Source organism: Oryctolagus cuniculus, chromosome 6, assembly GCF_051225735.1.
Source record: "Oryctolagus cuniculus isolate XC-2025 breed Fujian yellow rabbit chromosome 6, ASM5122573v1, whole genome shotgun sequence".
Classification (NCBI taxonomy): Eukaryota; Metazoa; Chordata; class Mammalia; order Lagomorpha; family Leporidae; genus Oryctolagus; species Oryctolagus cuniculus.
In genome coordinates, this window is record NC_142872.1 from 9344824 (window position 1) to 9361463 (window position 16640).

The following is a 16640-nucleotide window of genomic DNA, read 5'->3' on the forward strand; positions in this document are numbered from 1 at the left end:
AGTAGCCAAGATAGTCTTACAATCTCAAGTTGACCCAGTGACTAATGCTTCATTAGGAACAAGGCTGACGCCCAAAAGAGAAGGACCACAGTTTACCAAGTTAAGTGGCTAAGAGCTGCCACACTTTCTCTGTTTCCACCCACAGGGGGAAGATCTCTGAAGCTCTCCACAATTGCATATTATTTAGACAATGTCAGTGCTCACTGCACTGATGTGAATTTTGGAGGCATAGATAAGATCACGGGGAAGAGAGCGATGAGTGGGAAAAGAGCCTCGGTCCTGGGTCCTGCAACACCCAGTGTGGGGGTGAAAGCACAGGAGCCCGCACAGGGCAGGGAGATACCTGAGGGAGACGCTCAGCTCTCTCCGTTGTCATTGAAGGTTCAGCTCACACCAGATTTAGACAGCGTTCCCGTCCAACAGCTCTGAGTTCTGAGCGCAGGCTCAGGTAACCCTGGTGGTTAGAGAGAGAAAGGCTGGGGATTTCTCCAGCAAAGTGGGCAAGACTAATCATGCGACGTTCCAGAATCAGACGGAGTCGGTGGCCTGCTAAGTCAAGCTCAGAGGAGGGGAAAGCAGTGCAGAACAAGGAGGTAAAGCAAAAAGAGGTGGAGAAAGGAAACCCCCTGGAAATTGAAGAGCAGCTCTCAGGACACAGTATTGAAATCAACCTGGAAGGCGCCCAGGTAACAGGCAGACTGGACTTTGAAGTCCTAAAGGGAGAATCTGGCCTGCACAAGCTTGGCATGTGCCCACGACCTTAGGAATGAGGTAGAAGGCACAGGGAAAAAACGAGAAGAGCTCTGGGTGTGATGTGCTCTTGTCAGTGTCTGGTTGGCTTGAGCTCTCTTGCATGCTCTGGCTTAATGGTTCACCCACAGCCACACAGGTTGAGTGAAGTTCGATGAGGAATCCACCCGGAAGGATGGAAGCAATGGAAGGCACTACAGGTGCAGCTGGGTCTGGAATCTGAGCAGACGGCTTCTGGGATGTAGTTGCCCTGTAAGCAAAATAAACGGCAAGTATAGCCTCATTTTTCTTTTAGAAAAGGATATATTTTTGGAGTGTGCTATGTAATAATATCTTACAGCTCTTACAAGCCTGCTCGACTCTTTCACCGTTAGTAACAAATAGCCCTTGTATCTGACAAAACATTTCCCCTCCACCCTGCTTCACTCTGAGCAGAAACACAAAAAAGTATGAATAGGAATTCTTGTTAAGAGTTTCTCCATCTACTTGAAACATGTAGGTCAGCCACTGCTGGTTTTGCTTGTTCATACTGAATCTAAGCAACTGCTGGAATTGTTCTCTCTATGAGGTATCTACTGTGTGCTCTGTCCGATGTCCTACTGAGTCCCTTGTCTTTACTAACCAGAAACGCAGAGACAAGTCATCTAACGAGGGGATGATCTACACGACTGCGGCCAACGTTAAGCAGCAGCTAAGAGCTTCGCACACTGCAGAGATGTTCTGTTGAGATGATACAGTGTTGAGTACTGCTGCATACTGTTGGTGTCTACTATGGACACTTGTCTGCTGGTGCATGGTGAGGCAGCTCTTCAGTCTGTCCAAGGGAAGAAGAGGCACGGCCGGAAGTTGGATGCTTGAATGGGGTTTCAGAGAGCACACACTGTCAACGTCCTACTGACAAAGTAAGCTTACCAAAAAGCCCTCTTGGTCATGGTTGATTTATCATCTCTCTTCTCAGTGTTTTTCTAGTCCTGCAGTACACTGTCAGTACAGACTCATCTTTAATGTGGAAAACAAATTTAATTTGTAGAAACAATATGCTTATTTGAAGTGTGATGAATGGCTGTACTATCCTTTTCATTGTTCAGCAAAACAAAAAATAAAACAAAATGAAAAATATAGGTCTTCTTCCTACTATGCAGAGACTTCCCCAAATATGAGACAGAGCAGCTTAGCTGCATTAGTGCCCAACACATCACATTTACTGCTGAAAGTAGTCAGTTGTTTCAAAGTACCCTGTGTGTTCTATCACTCTCATTATTCCACATCTATACCCCATCCATTGTGATTAGTAATGAAAAGTTGGGGAGAGGATTTTTTAGTTGCTTTTTGATCAAAACAAACCACTCTGCCTAATAACACTGAATGATCAGCTCCAGCCCTTCAATCCCTTGCACTATTTTTTTTTCTTTTCTTTCTTCTTTCTTTTTTTTTTTTTTTTTTTGGACAGGCAGAGTGGACAATGAGAGGGACAGACAGAAAGGTCTTCCTTCACCGATGGTTCACCCTCCAATGGCTGCTGCAGCTGGCACACTGCACTGATCTCAAGCCAGGAGCCAGGAGCTTCCTCCTGGTCTCCCATGCAGGTGCAGGGCCCAAGCACTTGGGCCATCCTCCACTGCCTTCCCAGGCCACAGCAGAGAGCTGGACTGGAAGAAGAGCAACCGGGACAGAATCCAGCACCCCGACCGGGACTAGAACCCGGTGTGCCGGCGCTGCAGGCAGAGGATTAGCCTAGTGAGCTGCAGCGCTGGCCGCACTGGTTTTGACCAGGGTCAGTGGTGCCCCATTTGTACTGTGTGTCATCCCACCTAACTACCGTCACTATCGGAGGGAGTGGTGGTTCAGATAAATTGCAGGTGATATAAAAGCGTTTCATTTTTTTTTTTTTTTAATTTTCAAATACAGCATTGGGTTTACTTTTGCTGAAGACACACCTTCATATTTGTTTATTTGCTTGTTTATTTTATTTAAGTTACGCAAATTTCTTGTATTTCTTATATACAGATTCAGGAACACAGACTTCCCACCCTACCCTCTCCCCTGCCTCCTTCCTCCTCCATCTCCTATTCCCACTCTTAACTTTTACAAAAAGCTATTTCTAGTTTATACTCATGAGATACACCCTATGCTAAGTAAAGTGTTCAACAAATCCTATGAAGGAAAAAAAAAAAACAGCTTCATATTTATAGCTGGCTTAGACCATGGTCAAAGGCAGTATGTGTTCCTATAGTCACTGCTAGAGAAGTAATAAAAGTCATTCAGGCATAAGCAAGGCAGTGAGGAGCAGGTGCCTTGGTAGGTGAACTGGTTGATAACCAAACTGCACTGAGAACACTTAAGAAGTAGAATTGTTCTATGTGCTGCATTAAATGTCATTTTTGCTTGCCTGCCTTGAAAAAACAAAAACTGATTACCTCACCTACTTCTTTATGTGTATCCTCTGTTCCAGACAAACTGGAGTGTGCTTTCATTCATTCCCATTCATTCATTTTAGAAATAAAATACACATTGATCTATCTCCCAATCATTACAGATAATAAGGCACAGAAGAATAAACAAAAGTCTCATTCTTGCCCTGATACAATTCTCTTTTAAACTTTTTCCTTCTGCCTGAAATTCCATCACCTTTTGCCCTGACCACTTGGTGTCACGTCTTTCTCAAGTCCACACATTTCCCTTTGGGTATCCATGTGGTTCTGGAAACACAGTTCCCCCAAGAAGTCCTGCAGCCAAGCAAGTGACCCAGGCCAGGCCACAGTGAACCCCAGGCCTGCCACAGGGGGCACGGACATGTGGGCTCCGGTTGCCTCTGGATTCTGAGCAGTGACATGTGAGCATGGGGACTGCTATGGTGATGACGACACCACGAATGGGAGCTGTCCCCTGGAAGCCAACGTTGACCCCCAAGGAGTGAAGACAAAAGGAAAAGGCCAGAAAAACAGGGTTTGTGGCTTTGTTATTTACAAATAAAAATATCACAACTCGATAGGCTGGCATTGCCTGAGAAAATGCTGTTGCTACCCCAAAGGCTCTCCTAAGCCTTTTCCTGACCCCCAAAGTTATGCACCGGGTGTGGGTTCTCCACGTGAGGCACATTCCTGCGCCCACAGACTGAAATCAGAAGTGGGGTCCTTCCAACAGCAGAAGGGGCAGCTGCGACCCAGGCAAGGTGAGACAGGGTTTCTACACCCTGCCCGGAACCTTCCTGACACTGTGTGTGAACGCCTCTTAGATGATGTTCTCGGGTTATGTCTGTGTTTGAATTCTTCCCCTTCCACTGCTCAGTCCTTTAATTGAATCATCTCTGATGAATTCATTTGTTTTCCAGCAAGCCTCGGTAGGTAGGTTTAAATTTTAATGCCAATGTCTCTGTCACTGGACTCACCATCCAATATAATGTCATTAGAAAGCCAAAATAACTCATCGTCTGTGTCATAATCCAAGATCAATACTTAAACAGAGGTGATAGCAAAACTCTCCTTGAGCTGCATGGCAGACTTCAGTCATTTCAATATTTCATTTGCGCTCCAGCTCGCCTGCAAGTGAATCTACACTGAGAAGAACCACCAGCGCTGGTCATGTCCCTGAAATCAGGAAACGGGGTCAGGAGCCAAATTCATCATCTGATAGCTACGTGAATTTTCCTAAGACACATTTACCTCTCTTAGCTGCATGTGTGTCATTGGAGAAATAACACCTTATGATTTCATACATTATAAAATATCTTACAACATTAACACTTTCATCTTTTATCCAACAATAGTAGGGGACATTTGTAGCGACCAAACCATCAGGGGTGCACAAATAAATGCTGTCAGCAAATCCCTAGAGAGGAGAACAACAAACAGAGGAAAATGAAAATGCAGAGAGTAATAGCACAGAAAAATCTCTTCATTTGCTGTGAAACAAACTGCTATCTATGATATACTCTTTAAAAACCTGTTTCTTCTTATCAGGCACACAGCTAGACCGCACTTCTAAGATTCACTTGCAAATAAGTGTGACCGTAAGACTTAGAATATTGCAATAGTAACAAATAATCATATAATATCATGTAGAAGGGATATGCACATAATTTCTAGGCCAAATAAATTAAGTGGACAGTGGTCTCTCCAGAAACCTTTCTCCTTTGTACTCCTAAACACAAATGATGGTGACATCTCAGAGCATGGCAGAATCTGCCCTAAGTTTGAGGCAAGATGAACCCCTGACTCACGGTGGGGAAGACAGGCACCCCCGTCCTGATATGTGGGAATGAGACGGAGAATAAAATTGCCTAGAGTATATAAACCACTGACTATTTGTAGCAATTCACCACTTAAGCCTAATCTATTTTAATCATCACCCCAAGACACCTGATCTTTGATTCAGCATTGGTTCTCCCTCCACCCTATTTCTGCTTTGCTTGAATTTCAGGATGCCCTTGTCACTGCGTCTTCCTTTTGTTACTTACAACTCTTCCTAAGTAACTACAGGGTTTGGGCTTTCACTGTGAGTAAGAAAGAAAGTCACTTAATCTCCACTGGTCCAAACACTGTCTCCACGAAGACCACGCCTAAACCTGTCTCTGGCAGAGGACTTCCCCCAGGGTCTAGGCTGCATACTTGGCATCCCAGTTTGGATTCCTCATTAACTCCCCAGTGCCACACATGCCACACACCAGCTTCCACATCTGTCTTGTCTTGATTGCTTATGCCAGGGTTTCTTACCCTACATCTCCACTCTCAGTGATGTCCTAGATTAGACTACAGGCAGAATCTAGCTACATAGGACAGTAGCCTGGTGAGTCGTCTCCTGCCTCCAGCCTTTGCCTCCTCACTGTCTGCCCTCCACACGACAGCCCAAGCCATCCTCTACTTTTTATTTACGATCCTCCAAAGGCCTCCCTTTCACACAGAGAAACAGCCAAAGTCACCTTTATCTCACGAGTCCTCTTGCTACCTTGTTAACTGCATTTTCTACTGGCCTCCCTTCACTAACTGCTCCGTTTCCCTGGTCTTGTAGCAAATTCATTAAGCAATGCAGGAGGCCTTGCACCCCAGGACGCTCTGCACTTGGCCTGTGCTTTGCCTGTGCCTGACCTGCCACTCCCCAGGATTTCCCCAGGGTGTTCCCCTCCCTCCCTCCCTCTTTCCTTCCCCGTGGGAAGCTCTCTCCTTGCCACATGCCCCGTTATAAGTCACGCCTTGAGTGAGCTCCTCTTAGGCCATTCTATGGAAATTGTACAAGTGCACAGTTCTTACTGCTCCTCTCTGGTTTTCCTCCGTCACTTCCAACTAACCAACATTTTACACATTTTACTTTGACCTCGTTGTCTCCTTCTTTATCTGCAATGTGAGCTCTAGGACAGCAGATTTTTGTCAGTGTTAACCTCTGCATCCTCAGAGCCCAGGGCAACATGTGGTGCCTAGAGTCGCTCAATGAACAGTTGTTGCACGAACACATGAAAGACTCAATATTTGATTGGTTTTTCTTCATGAACTCATCTAGAAGGTGGCACGGAGCCTCACAGTACAGAACAGGAAAGCATTCTTACAGTTACGAATGGGAGAGGCCGCAGGGAGAGTGTGGTAACTTGATGGAGGATGAAGAGGCCGCGGCGATGGTGCGCTGTTTGAGGAGGGAGGGAGGAGGCTGGCCATGTAAGCAGGGGCTGCATCATGAGGAACTGTCACCTCATGCTAAGGACGTGGGTTTTTCTCCCCAGTCAGTGGGAAGCCACTGAAGGACTCCTTAATCATTGAGTGAAATTGTAGTACAGTGAAGGGTGCATAACAGAGAAGCAAGTTCAAATTTGGGAGAATAATTAAGGAATTATTGTAGTGGTCCTTGACTAAAAAAAATAAGAAAAGAGAATGTGTTTGAGGTGCAGTTATGCGGTAAGGATTACAGTACTCGGTGATGAATCCAGTGTGGAGATGAGGCCAGGATCGGGGGTGGCAATGACACTGACCTTGTCAACTTTTGCAGTTTCTCTCAGTGACCTACTTCTCATGTGCGATGAGCTGGGACTCCACCAGGGCTGTGGCACTGGTGGGTTGCCTGCAGGAGCCTGGCTGTGGCCATGACTTTCTGATGGGCCTCCAAGGCCCCAGAATGTGGTGTCTACTTCCTGTTTGGCCACCATGAGCCTGGACTGTGTCACTGACTCTGATCGGCCACCCTTGGTCTGCAGGACATCACCTCGTGGTGCAGATACTCAGGGGTGGGCGAGGGAGGCGAGGGTGGGCATCAGGTAGATGGTCTCTTCGTGTCTCTCTGGACCATGTCCAGGCATGGTTTCAGCTTCCAGCGTGTCTGAAGGATGCACTTCACTTTCACCAAGGCCTGCAGTGCTCCCTAAGAGCTTGCTGCAAGCTACACGGGAACAGTCTTGCACAAGGCTCACACCCCTCCTTGCTGTAATGCCTTCCGTTCTCTTCCTCCCTCTCCTGGGCTCACCTTTCTGAATTAAAGTGTTGACTCCTGCATGCTTTTCTCTGGATCCGCTCTCTGTACCACCAAGGCTGAGGGCATAAATCCCAACGTTTCAGCCTGGAGACTGGGAGAACTGGGGTTCCATTCAGCCTTAAGTGGGAAACCAATAAATTCTATATCGATGCTGAGAGGCGAAAATCCAACAGCAACCTACAAATAAATATTGCATAGTATGCTGTGGAGGGCAAAAGAAAATGTCTGAATGAGATTTGGATATCATTAACACAGAGAGTTTGGTGCAATCTTGGTTGCAGGATATGAAGAGAAAATGTTGGTGGAATATCAACTTGTCAGAGCTGGGGAGAGAGTGAGAAGGGATTTTCTGAAATATAAAAGAATGTTTCAATGCAAGTGGAAAGGAAGAAGATTGTGAAAGGGACAAGGTGTACATGGTGTGAGCTATGACGGCGATGACAAACACGGTGAGAACTACGAAGTGACAGAGTCGGCAATTAGTCTGCCCAGCTGATACGGTCGGGAGTACTTTTAGTTGAGCGGACGTGTCACAAAGCAAACTGCAGAAGGTTAAGCAGTGTCAGGGAGGTTGCACAGCAGAAAAGATGATGAATTCCTCTTATAAAAGATATTACTTGGCAGGGAAAGAGGTCACCGGCATGTTCGCCCTGGAGAGAAAAGCCACTGCCTGTGTGCCTTTCTGAATGACACGAAGCAGCAGTGGCATTTAAAAATTATGCACAGCTTATTATAGATGCCATCGTCTACAGCCATGGCTAATATGAAAACCAGTCATTTTGTAAGCCAGAAGACATTGCAAATCACGTACAAGCATTTCATTGGAATTGTTGGATGTGTTAACACCACTGCAGGTAAGTCATATGGGATTAATGATTCCCTTCTCTACTGCAAGACAGTGCTCATCCTGGAAGACATCCTAAATGTGCTATATCCAAAATATTCCATAAAACTCCTCCCATGCTCACAAAGAAAAACAGAGGTCATGCAGGCTGAACAACAAAAAATAGTTACAGATAATGACAGAGATGAGGGAATATCTATAAATTCCAAAACCATAAAGTTCTGTACAATAAATTTAGATCTGCCAGTAGCCACCGTCATAAGCATATAGCTTATGAAGGCTTCAGATTCATCACCTGTCATGTGAATAACTTATTCAAGGAGCTTAAGAAATTCCTACTTTGACTGAAAGAGCTGTATGTCAAAGGGGATGAATCTGCTTCTGATTTTCACTATTATAAGTTCAATAACGCAGGAAGAAGACTGTTGTCCTGAAATAAAAATGGTGAGCACAAAAAACAGGGTCTGGCTGTATCTGGCACAACAATTTTTCCTTAGCCACCTGTGGTTGTGGTCGCACCAACAGATTAACTAGGGAGAAACAGTGGAAACCATGTCTGAAGCCCACTACCCAGAATTTGGTGGCTATATTACTGGAAATACATGGACTCTGGGACTCCAGGCAGTCCCTCTAATATCCAAATAAAAATAGTGCAAGCTACCATCAGACTTGATACAGGAAATACAACCATATTGGATTTCCCTATCTACGTGTTTCTGACAGTCCTCATGGAATTTCTAAACATTCCATAAACACACAGGCGTCCCTCATTGCCCCAGCCTCCCTCATCACTGCAGACGCGACCGGGACTCCTGCCGATGCACGCCAGCAGCCCAGCTGACAACGCTCCCCAGATCTGCATCCAGACACAGCCTCCTCCCCAGATTTCCACCAGCCCGAGACAGACCAGATGGTGCCAAGCTTTCCTGAAGCCTCAAGATTAAAAAAAGGGAGAAGAAACTCAAGAAACTGGCTCATTTCACTAAGCATAATGGTTTCCGATTGCGTCCCACTTGATTGAAAAGACAGGATTTCTCTCTTTTTTATAGCTGAGTAGTATTCCATAAAAGACAAATATCACATTTTCCCTGATACATGGCAGTTAATATAGAATTCAAAAAATGTATAGGAATGAAGTGGATATTTCTTGATATGGTTGTCATTTTTAACCCCTTTTTAATACTGCTATGGATCTGTGGCCTTCCTACTTTTTACATGTTGAACATTATTGTTTCTGCTGAATAAAGCCTATGATTATAGAGTGGATTAAAATTATATATTTGCAAAAATCATGAAAAGAAAAGAAGGAAGGGAAAGAGGGGTTTGATGGAGGGAAGTTAACCATCATTTAAGAACTGTACCTATGTAATACCTGAAATCTGTTCTCTTTACATCAATGAAAGTAATCATCAATCAGTCAATAGTTGGCACCATGTCATTGGTGTGCTAAATAAAAAAAAAATAAACAAAGAAACCCAAGAAGGAAAACATACAATAATTAGAAATAATGTATGGCTGGAATCCCAAGGCAAGACCCGCCTTGATTATCTCCCTTTGGAACCCCTGGCTTGTCTGCTTTGTCAGGGTCACTTAGATGCAGACCTGGGAAAACAACCCCACATGCCTCCATTCTGGACTCCACAACACTCAACCACACCAAGGCCCTCCCAGAGAAAGATGTTTGCTTCCTAAAGTTGGATAATTTAGGCAAAGGACTGAAACACCTTTTCCACAGCTTCATTTTCTTGAAATCGCTTGTTTCTCACTCATCTTGTGTAATGAGAATCTCCATGAAGCTGTTTCCTAAGAGTGGAAGCCTAATGAGAGAGGTGGGCTCAACCACCTCGCCAGTGTCATTATCACTGCTTTTTTTAAAAAAAAAAAAATGGGGCCAATGAGGCCCATTCTCAGCTAGAAACGATGTTCCAACATGCACAATATTCAACTTCATAATTTATCAGAAACAGTCAGTCCCTGTACTGGACACGGAGCACGGAAGGGCAGTGATTTCTGGGAGATGGAGAGTGAAAGCTGCGGTCCCTACACTGGCAGTTCACTACCTGGAAAAACGCCCATGATGCCTTGCAAGGAAAGGAAGCGCAGGTAGCGTTTTGGGGTCTTTAGAGTCGGAAAATGCAGCTAGGGCTCTGGGAAACCCAGGGGGAGGGCCCACAAGGCAGGGTGCTCCTACAAATCAAAACCTGTCATGGAAGGTTCTGGATGATTCGGTCCAACCATCGAACTCCAAGCTGAATCCCTGGCAATCATGCCTTCATGTTCTTTTGTAGGCAAGTCCAACAATTTGGGCTTCTGCAGCAGGTTTGTTGGTTTGCCTTCCGCTGTGAACATTTTTGCACTACCTGCCCCTGGAATATCTTGGTGATCCCCTGATGGACTCTGCATGACCCACTTGTGATGGAAACCCTACTGCTCCCTGAAGCCCTTTCAGGCATGCCGGCTCCAGCCTCCAGGAGGACCAAAATCTCCTTCCACCGCAGCTCGCCGTACCTGTGGGGCTGGGTAATGCTCCACAGAGGCCCCAACCCAACTCCCAGAAGCTGAGGACACATCACATAACGCACAGGAAGATGCCATGCCAGGATCTTGATGTGGAAGATGCTCTTTGATTATTCAAGTGATTCTGATGTAATTACAAGATCCCTTCTAGAAGGAGGCTCAAGGGCCAATGATAGAGAAAACACCATGGGGATGGAAAGACGCCGAGAGACATTGCAAGATGCTGCACTGTTGGCTTTGAAGGAAGAGTGGAACTGACAGCCAAGGAATGATGTATGGCTTCCTAAAACAGGACAAGGAAGGAGAGAGATTCTCCCCTGGATGTCCAGAGAGGCCCCACCTGCCAACAGTGTGAGTTCACGATTTCTGGTCTCCAAAACGGAAGACAAGAAATCTGTGTTAAGTCACTATGTGTGTGCGTGTGTGTGTGTGTGTGTAGGGAACACCAATGACAGGAAATGAATACTATAGCCTATTTCTTTTTATTTCTTCCATGATCTCCAAAATGCACTAATACATCAATATATTTCTTTATTTTTATCTTCTGCTGCCAATAGAATGTAAACTTTTTTAAGTAGCCATGATCAAGCCATACTAAGCTTTAACTTCTTATCACTGAGTACAATACCTGGTATACTGTAGGCTCTTAGTGAATATTCATCAAGTGAATGATGAGTTAAGAAAGTTTCGTTACATATCATTATGTTCCTAGAATGGTATTTATGAACTAATTGAAATCTGTTCTCTTTATATTAATGAAAAGTGTCGCTCCCCCATTCACGGAGAAACGACACAGGACCCTGCGCTGTTCTTTTGTCTGCTCGGCCCTCCCCGGGTTTGCTGCTGGTTCTTCCCGGGTTGGCTGCCGACCCTTCCACCTCCGTGGAAGGGCGGCTCCCCCTGCCACTTTCTCCACTTCCGCGGGGGAGCGGCACACCGCCGGCCGGCTCTCTCGGGGGCTGCTCAGATGTTATCCGGATGTTCCCCTTAGATGTTCCTGGTGCATGTTGTCTCCTCCTTTATAGTCCTCTTCCACCAATCCCAACTCTGCTACCCACATGCCGAGTACGCTGCTCTCCTCCAATCAGGAGCAGGATCAGCTCCTGCAGGTTATTGGTCAAACTGGAGGCAGCTGTGTAAAAGTTGTTTACTCCTCTCCCAGCACCATATTGTGGGAGAGCAGATGCATAGAATAAGTCTTAATTCCAGTAACTTAGTCTAGTCCTAGTTGCTCCCCACAGAAAAGAAACAAGATAATTCCCAAGAAAAATTTTTAAAAGTAACTTTATATTCAATAGACCTGGGGCTCAGCACCTCAGCTGACTGTTCAAGGTCAACACCACCAGTATTTAGGCATCTCAATGTCATGTGTCTCTGATATGATCCACTGAGAAGCTCATGCTTATTATACTATGTGTTTGGCAAGCATGCATAAAATGAGACAACTTATCAAAAATATCAAACTAACTCAACCTGAGATATATGCTACAAAATAACTGACCAATATTACTCAGTGTCAAGGTCATAAAAGATAAGCAGTGACTGAAAACCTGCAACAGACTGGAGAGGGAGCAACTAAAGGTTGTGTGGGATACTGGGTTGGCTCCTGAACAAGAAAGTGAATACTAATAGGAAAACTGGTGAGCTGCAAATAAGGCCTATTATTTAGTTAATAGTTTTACATCAGCATTAATTTCCAAGTTAGGTAATTATACTATGTTTGCATCAGATGATAACATTAGAGGAAGCTGAGTGAAATACATACAGGAATCCCGCAAATTATTTTTGCAACTTTTCTTTAAGCCCAAAATTAGTTCAAAGTTATAAGTTAAAACAAGAAATAAATAGGGAATTCTGGGGAAAAACAGAAATAAATGAGTGTCAGTATCCCTCATGCTTAACCCATCTCTTGGTCTCCTCGCTCTCAGTCCCTTGAACAAACAAGAGATGTCATTTTGACATAACCTGGAAGTATACTCCAAGCGTCACATATTTGTCACCATCGCATCGTTGGTCCACCCGAGGACACGTCCCAATGGGAAGCAACGGAATGATGCTGGAAGAAGCATGTGAAGTGTGTTTGACAAGTGCCTGGAGAACCTCAACAACTGGGTTTGGTTTCAGCAGCCAGAAGGTGGGGAGAAGCCGTCAACCCACCCTGAGTGTGAAGGGAGCTAACAGCGGGCCTGAGAGACGGAGCCCGGTGCTCAGCTGGGAGTGGACTGGGCGCCTTCAGAGCTCTGTATGCTTCCAAGCCTCCTCTCCTGCAATCCTCCCTCCCACGTGCCAGCCACCTGCCCTGTCTGCACACACCCTACACCCATCACTGGGAGCCACACTATCCTTGGAGCCACTTTAGTTAGAGCGCCTCCCACAGGCCAGGCCTAAGCCAGGTGGTACTTTGCTCTACACCCAGTGTGGATCTGTGAGTGCCTCTTTCTGTGAAAAAAAAAAAAAAAAAGTTTATGACAATCAGGTTTAATATATGGTAAAAGATTCTACTCATAATGTCTATTATGAGTTGAATATATCTTTAAAGATGGGTCTATGAATTTCACCCTTATTTAATATTTTGATGAGAAATGACTTGGGGTTCACAACAGACTCCTTAAGTATCATACTGCTTACAGCTCCAACCGAGTCTTAATTTCTATGAAAATAAAATCATCATGCCAAGTAAACAACCTTGGAAAGAACATATGTTTTTAATTCATCAAAGGCTGGCAATTTGAGCAGAATAAAATTTAAATCTGATTTTTACTTACAACTTAAAGGTTTTCTAGTGACTTTAAAGCAAGAAAAATATAGGTCCCTCACACTCCCTCTCCCTGGCACCCAAGAGCCACCACTGTCCACCAAGCAACCTCAGAGGGGAACAAAGTTTGCGGAGAGCAACAAGACAGCAGTTTCACTGATTCTCCCCCACCCCATCCCCCACATATTTTGTTTAGCATCAACCTTTTTTTTCCTCCCCTTTAGTGCCAGACAAATTAAATGATCAGGGCTACTGCTTGTTATTGGGCTTCCAAAGGGATTCAATTTCAAATATTCGGCAATAGATGGATGCTGCCGGGAGAAAAACTGGAACCCAATAAACTGCTACATTGAGTTTATGGCTCCATCTGTAACGTCACCTCAAAGAGTATGTGACAGTTTGCAAAACAAGCAGGCTCTAGGCAGCCTAAGCGCTTGGCTCAGGCATGTAAACAAGGATGACAAAACCAGATCTCCATGTCCCCAGTGCCTGGAACCCGGGGATGGTTCTGTCACCATTCGGGCTTTTCTCCCAGTCTGTCCTTGCCTGCAAACTCAAAGGGCCCACGCTTGTAAGTGAACCCTATCAACAGCTCTCGGATCAAGAAAACCAGAAATGAACTTGCACGGCGTTTGGAGTTCACATCACAGATTTGCTTACACAAAGTAGTCACTCTGTTGTTCAAGACACTCAGTATTTCCAGTGCAACAGAAAAGAGAACCGTAAGGAGCCAGCGGTCTGTCTTTCTTCTCATCACGCAGGGTGAGCCAGCACTGGCAGGCCATGCCCTGTTGAAGAAGCTGCCCAAGATCAAACTGGAGAGGTGGCAGCATTTTAAGTACTTTTTCCAAAGTAATTACATTTCTCATTGTCGTTTCAGAAAATGTTTTTTTTTCTCTATCACGCAAGTGTATTTTTTTCTGTAACTCTCTATAAGATGGTTACAACAACAAACAAGGCTTTCCTCTGTCTCTCTCAAAATTCCCCACTATGCAACTTAATACTACACAACATACTTGCACCAGTTTCAGTTACACTTTGCAATGATGAAGCGAATCAAAGTATCACTCAGTCTGCTTTCCACGTGGGACTTGGGCTAAAGTCTTTGTTTCATGGCAATAGAGAGATCACTACACCGCTCTGTTAACGTGAACAGATTTTGAGCCGCTGATTAGCGTGAAATCAACAATTTCCAAACATTTTAGCATATAAACAAATTGGGCCAAAACAAGACCACTTTGCTTCCCCCTGGAGGCAATACCGCGAAGCCCTATCAGCCTAACCCTGGCCAGGCAACAAAGAAGCCCAGCCAGGAATGGTGGGTATCCACGGGCCTCCCTCTCCTTGGTCAGTGCAGCTTAGCTAGGAGCCATGGGTTCTAGGACCAGGTAAGCTGGCAGTAACCGCATTCACTCTCCCACTGCCTGATGCCACGGAGTCACTTAAAGAGAAAAGCAAATGCCCCCAATTTTCTCTTTCTCAGCTCTGTTCGTCACGCTGTCGCCACTCCTCTCCGTGTGCTAATTAATCTCATTTAATTACAAGCAGCATATGCTTCTCTGGTGCCTTTCAGACAGGGGAACGCAGTAGACAGAACCTGAGTTATCTTCGTCCTCCCCAAGGAGCCTGTCTCCTCACTTAGCCGCCTCTTTCCTTCGCTCCTTGCCTGCTCTTCACAAACACATCCTGAGGGTATTTCCTGCTCTCACTTCCAACTTCTAAGACGTACATGCTTCTATTTTTGGACTGGCCAGGTTAGAAGTGGATTATATATAATTTGAGACTTGGAGAGCTAGAAATATATAGAATAACATATGCATGTAAGATATCTATGCCCACACATATATACTGATATATGTTCTTTGATATATATATATCAAAGGAAATGTTATCAAAAAGGAAGTGGGCATATCTTCTAAGGAGATTTTGTTACAAAATCGTTCTAACATGAGTCTGGAACTATGAGTGTATAAGCTCCATCTTGACAAGGAAACAAAGGCTGGCTGCATCGATTCGTATTAAAGTAAGCCACGCACGGCTGAGGCAGCTCGACAGAAGGCCACAAGGCCATCTTCTATTTAAATCCCAATGAATATTTTTGTTCCTAGCAAGGCTTTTTTTTATTATTTCCTATCGTCCTATCATTATTTTTTTTTAATTTGAGTGCATAAGATACTCCAATCTGTAGTCACTTTTTAACTTAATTTTTTTATGAAACTCTTTCCTTGGAGAAGCTCATCCTTCCTTCTGACTCTCCTATGCTGTGCATAAAATGCAGATAGCTGCAGCAGGAACTCCTAGACGCTTCCTCAATGCACTCTGCACAGCAACCTGAGAGCTTTGTTTGATAGATTTACATGAGCCACCTGCAGCTAATTCTATATTTACAAAAAAGATAAAGTCTCCAATTGGGGCCTTTTTTGATGTGTGTTCAAATTTGCTGTTCATATTTTTTTAAATGGGTTGGAGGCTGGCATTGCAACAGTGGGTCAAGCTACCCCTGGTTATGTGGACATCCAATATCTCAGTGCCCGCTGAAGTCTCCGCTGCTCCACTTCTGATCCGGCTCCCTGCTAATGTCTTGGAAAAGGAACAGATGATGGTCCAAGGACTTTGGACCCTGCAACCCATGTCAGAGAACTGGAGGAGCTCCTGCCTCCTGGCTTTGCACTGCATCAGACCTGGCTGTTGTGGATGTCTGGGGAGTGAACCAGCAGTTGAAAGATTGATCTCTCTGTCTCGCCATCTCTGTCTTCTGCCTTTCAAATGAAGAGATAAATCTTATCAAAACTAAAATATGGATTGGGATTGCACTACTGAACTACATGAGATTTTAGCATATATTCTGGATATTTCTGTCCAACAGGAGGGATATTCAAAAAGTATATAGAAATTTTTCTCCATTGAATTATCTCAACAGCATTTTGAAAATCAGTTGACTACATGCACACAAACTGTCTATTCTATCTCACTGCTCTGCCTCAGATCATCTTCATTAGCATAGCTTTAAATCCACTGCACCCGTTTTTCAAAACTCCCTTAGACATTGAAGATTTTTTCTTACTACACAGAAATTTAAGATCAGTTGGCCAATTTCTACCAAAAAAGGGGGCAGTGGTTTGTTTGAGATAGAATAGAAACTATAGATTAACTTGGGGAGAACTAATTTTTCAATAAGAATGAGGCTTCCAATCAATAAACATAATGTCAGTCTTCTTACATCATAAATTTCTCCCAGAAATATTTTGTAGTTTCCTGATTATAGGATTCACATATATTTACCTAAATCTCTACTTCTGGACTATTATGTGTAAGCCATAC

The 16640-nt window shown here is 44.5% G+C and overlaps 1 long non-coding RNA gene across 2 annotated transcripts in view; it reads right to left on the reverse strand.

Annotated features, from left to right (window-relative positions):
* Window positions 1-439: 439 nt before the first annotated feature.
* The window catches only part of LOC149126006 (uncharacterized), a 453707-nt gene continuing 437506 nt past the window's right edge, over window positions 440-16640 (reverse strand). For both annotated transcript variants that reach the window (XR_016235147.1, XR_016235156.1), the window contains one exon: window positions 440-454. This is a non-coding gene — a long non-coding RNA (uncharacterized LOC149126006). The remainder of the gene's footprint in view (window positions 455-16640) is intronic.